The 16,921-nt window shown below is 44.2% G+C and overlaps 1 protein-coding gene across 4 annotated transcripts in view; it reads left to right on the top strand.

Moving 5' to 3' along the window:
- The first annotated feature begins 204 nt into the window (after positions 1-204).
- LOC136780607 (ecdysone-induced protein 74EF-like) overlaps positions 205-16,921 on the top strand; it is a 143,584-nt gene continuing 126,867 nt past the window's right edge. For all 4 annotated transcript variants that reach the window (XM_066739090.1, XM_066739089.1, XM_066739088.1 and 1 more), the window contains exons 1-2: positions 205-1,328; positions 14,655-14,710. The gene's annotated coding sequence lies outside the window, so the exon portion shown is untranslated. The remainder of the gene's footprint in view (positions 1,329-14,654; positions 14,711-16,921) is intronic.

Genomic DNA, 16,921 nt, shown 5'->3' with positions numbered 1-16,921 from the left:
GTTGCCGCTGTACTGCTCGCTTCTCGCTCATGCTCGTCGACCGCTCGGATCGGCTGAGAGATCGGCGTTCGCGAACGGTTGGGAGAAAAGTGGGGGGGGGGGGGGGTTCCCTGTAAAACTGCCCGGCCGCCGAACATAGGCGGAGTAGAGGGGAGGGGGGAGGCATATCGCAAGGCGAATTCTCTCGATAGAGAGCGAGCGAGCGAGACGCTCGCTAAAGCACGGAACGAGAGGGGGAGAGAGTGGGAGGGAGAGTGTCGCGCGCTAGCTATACGAACGAGCGTCGAACGTCTGGCTGGCCTAAGCTCTAGCCTCTGCCTCTGCCAAACGTCGCTATCCTAGGCAAACCGTGGCTGACTCGCCGCGAGCGCGTTTCGTTCTTCGCTGTTTCTCGCGCGTTGCGCCTCTCGGGCCTGTTCGTTGTTTTTTTCCCGACTGTCTCTCTCTCTCTCTCGTTGCTCTTTTTATTCCTTCCCATATACGCTTCTTAGTTTTGTCAGTGTGTAAAGTGCCGCGAGGATTTTAGTTTCGTGCCGCGTTTTCTCATTCCACGTTCTTTGCGCTGTTGTATTTCGGGGACTGTTTCTCTCTCTCTCTCTCTCTCTCTCTCTCTCTCTCTCTCTCTCTCTTGTGGATAGAATTGGGTGTAGTGGTGAAAGAGGGTGGTTTTTTGATAGAAAAATTGCGGAGAAGGGACTCCGGGGAGGATGAGGAGGACCAACGGTGGTTTCGAACTTGCGTACTTTTTTAACGTTGACACTCGAGTTTCTTAAGATTGTTGTTTGTATATATATATATATATATATATATCATTGGATTCGATAGTTTGGATATTCGAGTGAAGTTTTCAAATGGTTCAGCGTTTGCCAAGTGCGAGGATCCGCGTTTGCCCGCTGATCGAAAAGGGATGAGGCCAGAGTGATATTTTGCCAGTGAAAAAAGCGCGTGGCGAAGGGAGGGGTGTGAGGGGGAGGAGGAACGCCTATGCAGCATGTGCGAGTGACGCAAGAAAACTGCGAAACTGTCGTAATCGAGCCGACCATTATTGACAACATTTCGATCGAGTGTGCCAACGTTTCTTCTTCCTTTTTTCCAACCTGTCTCTTGCTATATATATATATATACGCACACACTTAAGGAGAAGCTTTTGTTTACATTCCTGAGAACCATTTCGCGAGTGACGCCGAATAATTGGCGAGAAGACCGCGTTTCAGTATTTCAGTGGGTGCTAAGCGAGTGATAAATGTCCCGCGAACTCGGAGATTCTCCACTCTTCTCTCAGAACCATTAGCCAATATCGTATCAACCGAACGTGGCTAGTGGCGAAGGTAAGACCACGCTATTCGCCTTTTTTTTCGACCACTGTGCAATTTCAGCAAATTTCATTAACTCCCAAGTAGCGCGAGGTCACATTTTTAACAGCTACGTACCTCATTTTTCAACGAAAACACTATACACCGAGAAATCGATGCAGTGCTGCAATGTTTTGCCAGATTTCAATTGGTGTCTTATTAACGCGCGCAAACTTATTTTATCGCGGGAATTAATTTCGAAAAGTTTCTTTAATTGTATAACGATCGTTTTAGGGACAGGATGAAATTTTCGTGGATATAGTTTTTTTATTTTTAACAATACATCAGGATTATTATGAGATTCTTATCGTAGACGCGAGTGACGTTCTAACGAAATTATCGTTTCTCATTACAATGTATAATCAATCCGTCGTATTTACACTCGGGAGAAACGAAACAACTCGATATCGGTACAACGTTTATGTATGTCCGAGCAAATGAGAAGTGCTCGGCGTTGATGAGACGCGACTTAATCTTATAAAAGGACTCGCATCGATTCTAATTAAAAAATATCGATCCTTCGCGTTTGCATCCCTCGAGTCGAATGCGGTCGGAGCTTTCGCAGAACGGTCGATCGCTTTGTTGCGGATTTTAAGATGTAGGTTTGTTTTTCTCAACACACGAATAGATATTCCTTCGAAATATGCTGAAGAGTTATTCGTAAGATCGAACGCGTTGATAGAAAACTAACCATCTCGCTGAATTGATTCGGAAATCAAAATGTGCAAAACATTCGAGACTCTCTCAGAAAGTAATAATAATAATAATACACCTCTGGTTAAACCACCGAGCAACAGAGCATCGAGTTCAAAACCGTAGGCTCCACGCCAGAGGAAAATATGGAAATTTATTTCATGTACTGCCTTGAGTATGCTCATTTGATTGTTGTTAGCGCGATAATAAAATGAGTACATTGTTTATGTTGAAAAAAAGTGATTATGGGTGTAAAGCTTAGATAAAGAGCGCCGGTGCTACAAGGATTATCGTAATGTTGCAGCAACCTTATCGCGTTACATCACATTGCGAAAGATGTTTAGAAAACCTTAATAAATGAATCGGAGATAAAGAGCGAATATTAGTAATACTGAGAATTTCCAAGAAAAGTTGAATGATAACAAAAGAGTCGTATATATATATATATATACACTACAGCCCTTCCCTCCGCGTCGCACGATTTTCAACCTGCGAACATACATCCACTTACATATATATAGGACAGTGCGCGCGGGTTGGTGTGTGCGAGTGCGCCAAAATAAGCCGCGACTATATTTTATACAAGTATTTTCAGCCTAGACCAACCTTCAGCCCTCGCGAGTGTATATCTCTTTCCGCGCGAGATTCCGCGAACGAATCGCTCGCGTATTCTAAATTTTCACTTTTCACCAGCGCGAGCAGCGAGTCTCCTTTGTGCTGCCGTTCAATTCCATAATTGATTCCTCTTTGTTAACTCGACGTTTCTTCCGAGGGAAATACGCTGGCTTAGATGCCGTTCATGATTAATCGCTCTTAATCCCCCCCTACACATTACGCGATAAAGCGTCTCTCGCAATTAACAAGCGTAATTGCTGTTTTAGCGGTTGAAGTTTCTTTCGTACAGCTTTGATCGTCAGTAACGACATTGCCGAAGAGTGTAAAATGTGGGAAGACCACGTTTGAACGAAGATTCGATACTGCGGCATCGAGCAAAAGAAAAGGGACGAGTTTTGTCGATAGGCGAATACATTGGCAGCTTTGAAAAGTTTGTTTTGCGTAGCAGAGGGGAGTCGCTTCGCTACAGAGTCGAGTGCGAGTGGCGAGTTTCGTGGGAGCGATTGGCGTGTACCGCGCGGTGACCTTCGTAGCGTCCAGGGCCGAGGGCCAAAAGCGTCTGGTCCGCTACAGAGTGGAGGAGGAGGAGGAGGAGGAAAAGCGAGCGAGCGAGTGGTGTGGTGTATCGGTATCCCCCGTGTAAGATAGTCGCGCGTTACGACCGAGAGCTGTTGTAAGGGCCAGCAGGCAGCGTAACCTCGGCCGTGGTCCCATATAAACGTTGCCTCTGCGTCCCTGAAACGAGTCAGCACGTGGAGCTCACGAGCCTCGCGCATGTGTTTCGCCATACGTCAACTCCACACACACACACGTTGCACGAACCACCACTCGTACTTTTCCCGCCAATATTTTTATTTTTCTCTCGAGCGTTGCGCGTTCCAACTCAATTACAAATCTCGGGAATGAAGAGTCAATTTGAAAACATATATGCTGACTCGAATCGTTGTCACGATTTTCCCACCTTTTATAAATCCGTTCTTCGGAAACACACATTGGCACTCGACTGCATCGTTCGCGTGCGCGACTTTTCTTTTATTCAGCCCCCGTCCTGGCCGCCATTAATTCCTCCGATCGAACTGCAGCGCGAGTAATTAAACGTCGGTCACGCGATTGCACCTGTACACGTGCGCCGGAGTTGTTTTCACAATTCGCTCTGTCCTTTTTTTATCATCGTGTGTGTGTGTGTGTGTGTGTGTGTGATAGATCGTTGGATTTTGTGCGTTGGTACAATGGGCGAGCTCGCTCGCAAGGTTTATTACGGGCTTGTCGAAAAGTAGGGGAGGGGGGAGAGCCCGAAGGTTGGCCGGTAAAAGTAAATGACCTTAAAGCGATTTAGCGTGTGCGACCGAGGGAGAGACACGGCCAAATTGCGGGGTGAGCGCGTGTAACCTATTCCTCGCGTCGGGTCTACGAACTCCAATTGGGCCAGGGCCTTGACTCTCCCCGAGAATCTTCCACACTCCGGAAGGGACTCCTCTTCTCGCTTGCGCGCACCGCGCCGCAAATCCGACACCTATTGTAGACGTTGCGTCATTGGATCGCAAAGCTGGATCAATTCCCTCGCGACTGAAAATCTTTCAAGGTCAAACGTGTGTTTCGAGTGCAAGGGAGGGGCGGGGGGGGGGGAGAGACGAATGTTGAAAACATATCAATTAGTGTTTTATCGAGATGTGATAATAGACGAGATAGGGAGGAGCGTGCATAGATCGTCGATGGAGATTGTTCGAAAAGCAAGATTGAATTGCGCGAGCGAGCACCTTCTGGATCGTTTGGAGCGAGGATGAATGGAAATTGGGACAGGGCCTTGACTCTCTATGGCGAGTCCGGAAGGGGGCCCGAGTCTATCCCCACTACTCGCACTTGAATACGTACACACTCCAAATACGAGAGAGTCGCCCATATCTCTCCCCCCCCCCTCTTAGTTGACTGCGAGCTGCGAATGGAGAACGACCTTGCTGACTCGCACGCTACGAGCTAGACCTAACCAATCCTTCTCTCTCTCTCTCTCTCTCTCTCGTTCTCCCACTCGCTCGCTCCTTCTTACTCTCCCTTACTCGTTATTTTCTCTTGTTCCCGTTGGAGAACGCGAGAGGGCCCCCCCCCCCCCCCCTCCCTTCGGTATACCCTCCGCGTGACGCAATAACGAGCACTGCTCTCTCGCGCCCTGTATAGGTCGGCTGCTCACGGAGGACGATGCGAAACACGGTCATGGTCAGGGACAAAGTGGGTCGGGAACGAAGGGAATTCGCCAACCTTTTCCACATATTCCAACCTATCTCTAAAAAACACTGGCTAATCTTCTCGGTGAATATCGCAGCGATAATTTAGCCAGGGGAAAAAACTGACTATAATTAATAATAGAGTTTTCATCGTTAGACCCTCGATCCTGGACAATTAGAGTTCGCCGGTGATTAGAAACGTTGGGTGAGATTTATGAAGTATTCAAATGCCATTGAAATGGGTCGGAGGTATAGATAAAAATGAAGTAGTTTGGTGTATATAGCGCGAGTGACAAATGACGTTGCTCTTATCATATACTTGGAAAAGCTAGATAGCGTTCTTTTATAATCTGGCAGCAATTAAGAGAGGCGAGCCAGTGGGGTTTTCGTCGTTAAAGCGGCGTGTTTATACGCCGCTCGCTTCGGGAGAGGAGCAGGAGAGAAGGAGAGAGGATAAATGCTGAATCAAATGTTATTGCTGGCGCACCGATTAAACAATTATTCGCCAGCTGAGTTTAGCTTACCTTGAAACGGTTTACCTTCGAAACGGCGAGATACGCGATTGCGCGCTTTAATGATGACTTTGGACCGCGGCGAGTGCACGCTCGCACGGGACACGCATATATCGTACACATACTCGAAATACCTCGAAAAGTAAACGACACATTGCACGATAAAGATTAAAATCACTTTTCAAGAAGCGACTTTCACCGATAACTCACGCTTGTATATCCGAGTCTCCAGTGAATACTCTTCGTCTCTCTCTCTCTCTCTCTCTCTCTCTTTAGTGTCTCTCTTCTCTGCACTCTCCTCATCCCCGTACGCCGCGCTATAATAATTAACGATACTGCAAACTAATAATAATTTGCTTGCGAGACGACGAGTCGAACTCTGTTACGTCAGGAATTCTCATAATCTATATATAAAGCATGAGAAATATTGCTGTTAATAACTCAAACTGCATCGAGCCGCTCTTTTCCCTTCCTCGAGAAGAATAACCATTGCTTTTTCTCTTCTCCAAATATTTACCATTTATATATATATATATATTGCAGTAGGAATGTTTGTGTGTTTCAATAGAATCGTTACCACTGACCTAATCTAATAGGATAAATGCTAATTGGAACACGACTAGGTAATTGCCGTTTCTATCCCGTTTTTCCTCTCCTTTTTTATCTCTCCTCAAGATTTTAGCTAACACCCTAACGCCGTAAAAAATGGTAGCCAGTGTTGCGTAACGGTTCGTTGTCCTTTAACACCTTGTAAAATACAGTTAATGGCGTAGCCTGGCTAGTTTTTTTCCTCAATTAATCTATATTGGAGAATTGTGGTGGCTGAACGAACGTGAAAGCCGGAAGTGGGATATTTCAGTGGAGCACGGAGTGGGTGGAGTTAATTTAGGATAGAGGGAGGGGGGGGGGGGGAGCGAGGGTGTAATTTTTTAGCTCGCAGCAAAGTCACTCTTATGTATACGCGTTCCAGCAGTGGAAGGTCGCTGCATCGATGCACGTTTGTTTGAAAAACAAAACTAAGTTCTTTATTGTATTATTAAATTTTCAAAAGGAGTCTATATGTATATGAGGAATGCGTATAAATTGCAGGAATATATTTGCGATTAGTCGTTGGTTGGATCCAAGTGCAGCAACACAAGAACAGCAGCAAACGACCTTCCGAGCAGCCTTCTTCCGCCTTATTACGTTGTGTATCTTTGCGCGCGCACGCCCGTAAACTCTTATTATAATATCGTGATAACTATTCTCAAGAATGGCCATCGGAGCAAAATCCTCGTTGCTCTCGTGTCGCCGATGGAAAATGTCAACCTCATCGGCCGTTTACTCGCTTAAACGCGCGCAAGATCATCTTATCTTTAATAGACTCGCAACTCGATCGCTCTATTCTTATCTTTAATTTTATACAATAAACATTAAAAATACCTCGAGGATATAACTATATACTCGACGAATTTAGTTATTTTTCTCCCAAGAAAATCCTTGTTGATCTTTATAATAACCAATCGCAAACCTCACATTTGCGTATAACGAATGTCCGCTGAAATCTGCAAGGATCGTCCTAAAAAATTTGCAAAATAAACCTGGTCAATAATTGTTCTGTTTAATAATAAGAAGAAGAAAAAAAAGGAACTAGAGTGGCGAGAAGTGGTAGACTGTCGCGTAAACAGTTTGCACCGATATGCGTCGCTGGCCGTTACAGAGACAGTTAATTGGGTTAGGGTCGTTAATCGGTTTGGTGCTCGCCTCGAAAGCAATCGGCAGGATCGACCGAGCGGTAGATTGGTCCTTGGTGCAAAAAACTGGTCACCGGTAGCCATTGGGCGTTTGTAGTCGTTTGTCCCGACACTGACCACGGCGCACGCGGCCGTTCTTATAACAATTCGAATCCCCGAATCTCGCGCAACAATTACGTAGACACACACACACACACATATATATATACATATAGAATAGGCGAGACTGTATACACACGCTATAATATCGTCCGTCGTCGATCGTGCGCACTTTGTACTTTTTTCCATCTTCGAACGCTCGCGAGAAGTTATTATTAGAGATATAACGGAGGGGGGAGGCGATGATAGCTTTGAATTATTTCTGTCCGCGCTATAAAAGTCAACGGAATTAATTGATATGGGTGATAAGTGGTGAAAAGCTGCACGTGCAGGGGGACGTGGATGTTCGCTCGACGGAGGCTCGTCTTTCCATCCGCGCGGCGCTGCGTTGGAAAAAGAGTCGAAGAGAAAAGTGGGAGGGGGTAGCACAGAGAGCGATGCATACTTGTCACGGATGCAACCGTCAAAGTCTCTTATCGATCTTGGCGCTTCCCTCTAATGGTTGTACCGGTACCGGCATAGGCGTTCCAACCGCCACCAGTATCTACTAATTGCATCTCTGCGTAATTGAAATCACATTCTCCTTTTCTGCCGTATAAAGCAAAATTCAATTTCTCATCAAACTTTATTCCCTCGAAATTTATCTGCTCGTGAAAAACTCCATTACGATAATTACTTTTCCTCGCGCGCGGAAATTTTCGTGAAACTCGACTATGTGTGTAATAAAAAGCGCGGCGATTAATTAGGGTGGAGTGAATATCGATGGTAAATGAAATATTTTTACGATAAGGTTCGCGGTATTGGTGTATGTATCTGGTTTTTTTCGGTGACTCGCGTAAACGCGAGGATGATTGGTAGCATGGATAAATGGAGCGTCCGGTAAATTCAATCATCTCGATTGTTTATTGCCGATTAATCCGCATTGGGAATATTCGTCTAATTGCTCTCGATATTCGCAAATGGTATACACCCATGCCACATGCACAGATGCGTCGGTTGGTTAAAATTCAGTTTAATCAACTTGTTTTATCGTTCGCTCGATTTCAATTACGAGGATTTATCATTTCTCCCCGCGTTATTTCCCGGTGGTTTCACTCGATTCTACACGCTGCAGGATGCGCGAAAAGACGAATCGAGCATTCCTCGCTCGACGACGAACAACGCGTCCGTCCACTTTCACCTTACTCGCTTAATTCTTGTGTGAATCAGCTCTCGAGACCACTGACGTCAATGACCTTCGATTTTTAAACGAAACAACGTTCCTCGGCCGGAAGGCCAAAATATGATGTAAGATATTAACACTTGTCTCGATCCGTAATCTTTTTCCTTCGTTATTATTTTATTTCACCAGAGCATCGAAAAAAACGTCCAAATATTATCGTTCCGCGATTTATCGAACACTCTATTCGAATCGATGAAACGCGAACATTGATAAATGATACAACACGCAGAGTAGTTGGAACGTCGGGTCACACGGATCTCGATCATCATCATCTCGCTGATTTTCTTCTTTCAGCAATTGCGAAATTTCAGTTGGTTCTATAACTCTGTTATATATATATATATGTACACTGCCGAAGTTCATCGAGCACGTTGGAATAATTCGCAGAGTCATGGTGAAAAACGTGGGTCGATCCTACGAAACCATTGAATTTCAAGGAATTATTATTGGATATTTTTTTACGTCACACAACAAGTTTCCTTATCGCTCACTTTTGCCATAAAACGCAAGACGTTTATTTTATGACGTTCCATAAAAAGAACACGCATACACATGCATATTTTTCTCTCGAATACCTTGCTAACCTCTCTGTTTCGCGATAGAATTATTATTAAAAAGATTACTGCACGGTGTGTGAACTTGATAATGAGATAGAATGTCTATTAATAGCACACTGTTTTCTCAGCGATAATGTGCAATGCGATAAGGAGAAAAATTTGGTTTTCTCGCGTCTTTCGGTAAATTTTTTCGTTTCACGGTAGCTCAGCTTCGTGTGTAACGGTGATGGCGCGAGCGATAAGGAGCTTCGAAGAGTGAAAAGAAGAAAGTACGCGTACACACAGGCTATTATGTAATTGTAATTGATAGGTGCAGGAAAATGCTACTTTGTGTGGCCACTCTTGCGCTCTTCCTGAAGTAGTGCTACGTGCACTACGACAGTCTCTCTTTCTGTGTGTGTGTGTGTGTGTGGCAGAGCAGAGCAAACATACGAAACGACTGCACTATTTCGCATTATAACACATGTTAAACGATTCGGTTAAGATAACGCATTATGCCCTGCAATCGCAGCTAATTATATTCTCTTCGGATAAGATCGACGCAAACAGAAATCACATCGAGCCCTTTTCGAGTTTCCTTCGAAGAAAACTTTTCCCAAGTGTACAAATCGTGCAAAGAAAATGATAGAATTTCCAAAAATCGAGACAGCAGTATTAAAAAAACTGCACGTGACGTGTTCGTAGGAGATTGCGATAGAGGAATATATAAAAACCTGTTTTTATTCTAGAGGACATTCGCCAATTTGATTAGATAGTTACTTGGTATTCCGTGAGATAACTGGTCGATAGAATTTTGAGGAGGGAATTAATTTTAGCAAAAAAAGTAGAATCGGTTGCGAGATACGACCGCGGTTACATTGAAGAATGAGCGATCGAGCGTTGCAGAGAGAAGGATAGTGAACTAGCGAGTAGTGGTGAGAGAGAGAGAGAGAGAGAGAGATGGTAGATATCACATCGAGATGGTGATCTTTCTTTGCCTTGCCCGGGGCATCAACCAAGGCCCTTCTTTGCTCTCGAAGGCCCACGTATGACTCAACATCGTTATTATTGTTGCTTTTATGTTCTTTCTCCCTCGCTCTCTCTCTCTCTCTCTCTCTCTACCTCCCTCCCTTCCATTAGCAACACACACTCGCGAACGTTCGGTTAAAATTCACGGACGTCTCTATTCCCCTATATATATATATATATATATGTGTGTGTGTGTGTGTTTCAGCTTCCAGCTACGCGCTATCGAATATCAAAAGTTAGCAGCTAGATTAATTCTAGTCGCCTCTTATCTCGCGATCCCCTCGTTATTATTAATTACGTGGCAAAAATTCTTTTTAATTAATAAAGCGGTTCATCGCGCGGTAGATTTGCCGGATAAAAGAGAAATGTTTTAATGGCATATGGATGATGTTTCCATCGAGTTTGCTTCGAGAGATTGGCGCGAGTTTTCGTTCCGCGTTTGTACGTCTCTCTCGTGTGCTGTATATATATATATATAGGTGTGCGCGATGTGTGCGCGACTAGGAAGTGCAAATCACCAACTAACATACTATTCACGGCTAACTCAACATTCCCACCTCGTCAGGGACGTTTAGGAGGTTATTTTCAACACTCGCCAATCTCTATCAGCGTGCGTGTGCGCGACTCGAGCAGACTTTGCTACTGTATTGGTTCGCGTCGAGTACAACGATACGTGGTTCAAGTACAGTTGCTTTGCCCCCCCCCCCCTCTCCCCCTACCTCCTCACTATCATCATCTTTTCAAAGCCACGACAAAGATCGCCTTTCCATTTCCCTCTTTCCATTCCTCCACTATAAACACACTCGTTGTTCTTTTCACGACTTCTCATCCTTCTCTTCTCGCCAAACGGCAAAGCAGTGCCTCCTGTATTAATAGCCGGTCGATTGCCAGATTTCTACTAAATAACCAAGTAACCTGGTTCAAGGTCGAATCTTCGATCCACGTCAAACGGATCCTTTCATCGCGTCGCTCTTTCGAATCTCGCATCATTTTACGTGCACAAATACCTTTTCCTCTGGTTTTTCCAAAATATTTCTGGCGACCGCTGCGTGATTGGTCGAGGGAGGATCAATGGAAAAGAGGGGGGATGTAGGTGTATGCTCTTACATACACAGGAATATCGCGGATTGTTAAGGTTGTAAAACGAGGGTTTATCCGGGATGCGCGTGGCTATTTTCAAGAATTTATATTACTATATAGGTGGATTTCGATGATTATTCGGGGAAGGTGACGGTGACTTTGAGTTTATCGTGGTTGATGTTGGCCCGGTCGAAGGAACGAAGTAATAAAGGTTGCAGGTGGAAAGAATGGGATGGATTGATTTTCGCGTGGATTAATGTCAATAGGCCAGTTTGCAAATATATATATATATATATATATGTGCTACATAGGTGCGATATTTCTGGCTGGAAGTAGGATTCCATCGACCTTCGCCTCTTCCTCCTCCTCTTCGTCTTCTTGGACGCATCCGCGTGTACGTATACACACTCGATGATGATATTTTGCGTTTGCGTCAGGGAATCCGCTGCTGCACCAGCTACGTATACGTATACGATAGGCGACATGTTGATTTCTCTAGTCACGTGACCTCGCGACACCGATGGAATTATAAATAAATAGCAAACGCGCGTCCCGAGTTTTCCTTCCCTATATACAGTCTCCTCGAGGTTTTCGTGCCTCGATCAATTTTTTCCATATACATATATAGTACACAATACGAGGTGGAATTACGCCAATGTTTAATTTTAACCTTCTTCTTTTTCTACGCTCGTCCGCTTCTTTTTGCTCCAATCCGAGTGCAGCTTCGCTCGCGCTTAACGACGGCTACTAAACGCACGTGCTACCTCCTCTTATAGAATCCGACCCAACGTTACGGAGAGAGATGTTCTACCGATGTATATGTATGTGTGCGATCATGAGACTCGCGCCAATTGCTGCATTCGAGCTAAAATAGAAAGTATCGATCCATCCGCGTGGCAATTTTTATTCCGAGTGACCAAACAATCGAGACGTTTGGTTTGGCACATTTCCGTCCACTCGAGACCAATATTTTTCGAGCAAGAGACACGTGTGTGTGTGTATAAGTTATATGTCAACCTACGCGGATTGAAAAGGCGGAAAATTCAGAGCGACCGATTGTTGGTAAATTCCCACGCTCCCACGTGGCTCGGAACAACAATAATGATAATAAATAAGCAAAATCTGAAAATTTGGCACAAGTCATCGAGGAATTGTGTAATTGCGAAGTTTCCCGTTACCCGAGATCGAAGCATTTTCATGCAAATCTCCAATTATTCGTATCGTCGATAAATAATGTACGTAACACCGAGATTCGATCAATATCGATACCGCGCACATCGAGTTGCCAAAGCCCGCATTGATGCATCTTTTGGAAAAATACTTATTCTTTTAGTAAATTAGTTCAATTATAGAAAAAAACACTTTTTTTTTGCTGTCGTATCTTAATTTCGAGGACACGAGTAAAATTTGCAGCTTTTTATCTTTGCTGCTGGTTTTTTCTCCTCTATTCTTATACATGTGTTACACTTCACATACGACCAGTCCTATGTTGTGTATATATATATATATATATAACTAAGTACTTGGTACGGATTAAACTGGATGATGAGAAAGAAGAGTTTTTGTCGCGTATATATAAGCGTAAGAAGATTGACAAGTACGGAGTCGGGTCGGCATGGCGTGGCATGGCGTGGCATGGCATGGCAGCGTTGACATTTGTCGAGAAATTCATAAAATTCCCTCTCGGCCCTCGTGGACCGGCCTCGAGAGTTTCTACGATCGTCATTACGTTTCCAAGGCGCATGCCAGTCGGCCCTGGACCGAGTCGTACTTCCACTACCACTCGCCGAGTGCTATTCGCTCTATCCATTATATATATATATAGTACGCACCATTCTCTATATTCTCCGTCATGCTCCCTCCAAGCGCGTTATAGGTGCGAGAAACGAACGAGAGAAGCAAAGCTTCTTCGACTCCTGCCAATATCACCAATTATCGCTCTCGATGAAGAAACCGATGCGATTCTTCTTATTCTTCTTCGATCCCCACACTCGCGTCACCATCCTCCGCACTATTTTTCTTATCGAGTGACGATAAACCTGGCAAACTTTCGCGGATTGACTTTTCTAATTATTGTCACACGTGCGAGTCTAGGCAGAAAAGTTGGCAAAAGTTTTCCAGGAACGTTGCACGCTGTGAAATACGAGACTAGGAGGATTTTTGCACTGTTCATTCTTGGATAAAGTTTCTCGCTGGGATACACACACACGCGAGCGTGTACACAGACGCGGGGATCTATAAAAGCGCCGAACCGAAGTCTTCTATGATCGTTGCTGCAAGATGTATATGCAATGCAATACGTTTGTAATACTCTCTCTCTCTCTCTCTCTCTCGCTCTTTCTAATTTATGAAGAGAGACAAAGATAACAGTTTGGCGCCTTATTTATTCCAATAGCTGAATTAGTGTATTATAAAATTTACAGATGATCGTTTCAATGAGAGAAACGATATATAGTAATAAACTCCATCGTTTCGCGAAAGAAAAAACTGTAAATTCCTAAAATGTCTAAAAAAAACAAAAAAAAAAACCATAATTCTAGAACAGAATGCGTGCCGTTTCTTGAAGAATCACACGAGTTGTTCGACAAAGTTTTAAAGAAACCGTTCTAGTGAATTAGCGAAGTAGGAAAGCAAAAGTTACGGATTCCCGCGTTTCTATGGGCCCGTGGCTTGTTCCAGGAGTGCATTAACCCGTTGTTGGCTTCGTCGTCTTCGTCGTCGTCGTGGTCGTCGTGGTCGTCGACGAAAGTGCGCGGAGTGTAAGAGGGAGAGGGGGAGGGGGGATGTAAGTAGTCGTGTAGCGAGTAGGGGAGGGGGGTTGGAAACTTTCTCCCAAGAGCGAAAGTGAGAGGCTCCCCCCCAAGCCTCCTGGACGACTCCCCTTGGCCCTCCACTGCTGCACTGCTCGCCGCAGCTCGTTCGTTCGCTCTTCGTCCCGAACACAAGGGGACCCGCGCGCGCGCTGTGCTTCTTTGCTTTCACCGTGGCCCGCGCCGCGACCGCGATGCACTTTTGCGCGTCGCAGAAAACGCCGCGCGGTGCATGGAAAAATGCTCTCTCTTGGCTCCTCGTGCATGATGGCTACACGAATCCAAGGAGCCGGTATTTCAACTCGGCTCCACCAACACAACTATACGTACCTCCTATATACGTATATAGCTATTGGACAGGATGAATCGGAAATAACGCTGCTCCATCATTCTCCATCAGTCTCCTCCTCCGGTGGAACTCCTGGTGCGCGTACCTTTGGTATTCGAGTTCCCACCATTTTCCCATATCGAACTCGTCGGCCCGCATCGTCGACACACGCGAGAATTTATCGCGCTTCGACCGAATATATTAATACGAAACTCGATATATCATTATCGCTCGATCGTGTCATTCGTCTCGGAATTTCGAGAATATATATATATTTGTTTCTAGGAATTTCCTAATCAATACCATAAGCCATTCAACATTCCGCGATCCGACTCTCGAGATAAAATTAAGAAACCGTCATGTGATATTTTTGAGCGTGTAAATATCAGCAGGATCGAGGATTTGATCGAGATTTTGTGATTTCAGGACTCGCACGAGTGAGGATAGATCCTGCGCGATCCTGTTCGAGGACCTGAATTTTGGTAAGTGGGTAAATTCTCGAAAGATCTAGTGCGCAGTTTGTGTATATATGTATATATCTACGATGCGCAGAGGAGGATCGACGGCTTAAGGAAGGAACTGAAGGATTAGCGTGGAATGCCCATTCATTTCGCTTTATAATTTCTGTGAGAAAATAAATATGTGATTCGAAGATAGTTGAAGGTTGACGCGATTGTTGTCGACAAGGAGGAAACGTCGCTTCGAGTGTTACACGCCTTTTTATGTGCGTTTCTTATTCGCCTGGCGCGAATGGTAACGGGGGGAGATGAAAATTATAGTGATTCAGTCGCGAGGAAACAATGCCGCCGCTACGCGTGCAAGTCTATATCAGAAGGCAACCTCTTAGGAAACCAGAGTCAAAGAACCTGGAAGTGGATTAACATCGTAAAAGCAGAACGAAAAAGCGTGCCTAACGACACGATCCTCCAACCCCACCCTCTCTCTCTTCTCTAAATCGTCGCAATTTTTGTTTCGCCTCTCTCTCTCTCTCTCTCTCTCTCTCTCTCTCTCTCTCATTAGACTTATACATTTACCGAGAAGGAGCAAAATTGCTCTTTTGCATCATTTCGATGTTAAATTGCGTCATTAGATTTTAATCCGATTGGTTAATCGTCGAATCTCGGACTTATGATAATGTTTGATAAGAGCATACAAAAAGAAATTTCTTGTGAAATTCATCGTGCCAGATAGGGTAACCCCGAGACGAAACGAGTATGAAGAATTATTAAAGATTTTCGCGTATAGCTATTACGTTAACTTGGAGGAATAACTTTACGGACTACCCAAGTGAAATTTGCATTAACATGATTCGAGGAATTCTGCAAAGAGCAGTGAAAATTTAGCAAACAGCTTGGTAAAAATTCGCCTCTTATCGTATAAGTTTCCACGAGTAAAAGGTTTTATCGTGTTCTTGTATCAGGGGGAACCGTTGTAAAATTGTGCATTTTTTACCTTTTCTTGTTTATTTACGCGCTTGAATAACAATCGAGAGACTCGTAACGAATCTATGAAAATATTAGTCATTATAATCGCATTTCTTGTATCGGCTCATTAACGTTATTATCGACGGAAGAAAAATTAAATAACTTTAATTACACACGCATACACACGAACAACGCGCAGCACTGTGGCCAAAGCGCAACGGCTGCTCTCACAAGAATACCGTAATTTTGTAAGAAGACAAATTTCACGAGCAATTTCTTTCCACGAGTGTATTTGAAAAATGTGTCGAGTGGAAGAAAAAATGAGAAAAATAATGAGCATATATTTATAAAACTATATATTCTTCACGGTAGAAGCGCTCGGGGCACATTGCTATATAAATTATCAATGATTGATCAATAAAGCTATCGATAAAATTAACGCGAGAGGAGAACTCGAAATCACGGTGGACGTCGTAGTTCTGATTGGTTCTCCATAATGAGACGATTTTATCGAGCAAAATGATCAACGTTGGAGAAAATTATTTCGAGTTAAAAAAAATAGTAGATTATCCGAATTGGGTATAGCATTAATACTCGCTTAATTTTATTGTGGAAATTCACCGAATGGAGATAGATACGAAATCGATTAAATATACATTTGGAGTGCGCGCATGCAAGATAATCTATGATTTCATTTTAACGAACAAAGTTTAATGATTTGAAAATATTGGAAAGATCTGCTTCGCGCTTGAACATTGATATTCTCGAGTGTGGACTATATATATATATATATATATATACCAAAGAGGATTTACGATGTTTTATCGGACATGTATGGGTGCAGTATAAAAGCACGCGTTCAGTCGCGCACGAGACTTTCTTCCCTGTTACGATGCTCGTATACGATTCGCATTCCAGCGTCAAGAGAGACATTAAACCAGCGACGAGTCGCTCGCGGAGAAAGAGTGAGAAAAACTGAAGCGTCGAGCCGCGAACGCGCCTATTACTTGCAATGCTGCAAAAGCACGCGTGATAAACAATCCTAATCACTCGGACGGTTATCCTGGAAGCCACGCATCGACTCTGCGTCAGCTTCTTATTCGTGAAATATCGAGAACCATCGGTCCGCGCGAGCGTCGAAAACAAAAACAAGCTAGGCCTTTGGCAAAAAGCTTGCTTAAAATTCTTGATCGATCTCATCGATTCTCCATGTATTCCTCCGTTTTACCGGCGTCTCACTCGCTTCGTTAACAACGCTCCGATCCACTC

Source organism: Prorops nasuta, unplaced genomic scaffold (assembly GCF_024137725.1).
Source record: "Prorops nasuta isolate Cenicafe-Biocafe unplaced genomic scaffold, Cenicafe_Pnas_1.2 PNAS00019, whole genome shotgun sequence".
In the NCBI taxonomy this organism is placed as follows: Eukaryota; Metazoa; Arthropoda; class Insecta; order Hymenoptera; family Bethylidae; genus Prorops; species Prorops nasuta.
Note: the sequence above shows the minus strand (reverse complement) of the source record. Positions and strands in the feature narration are given on the sequence as shown.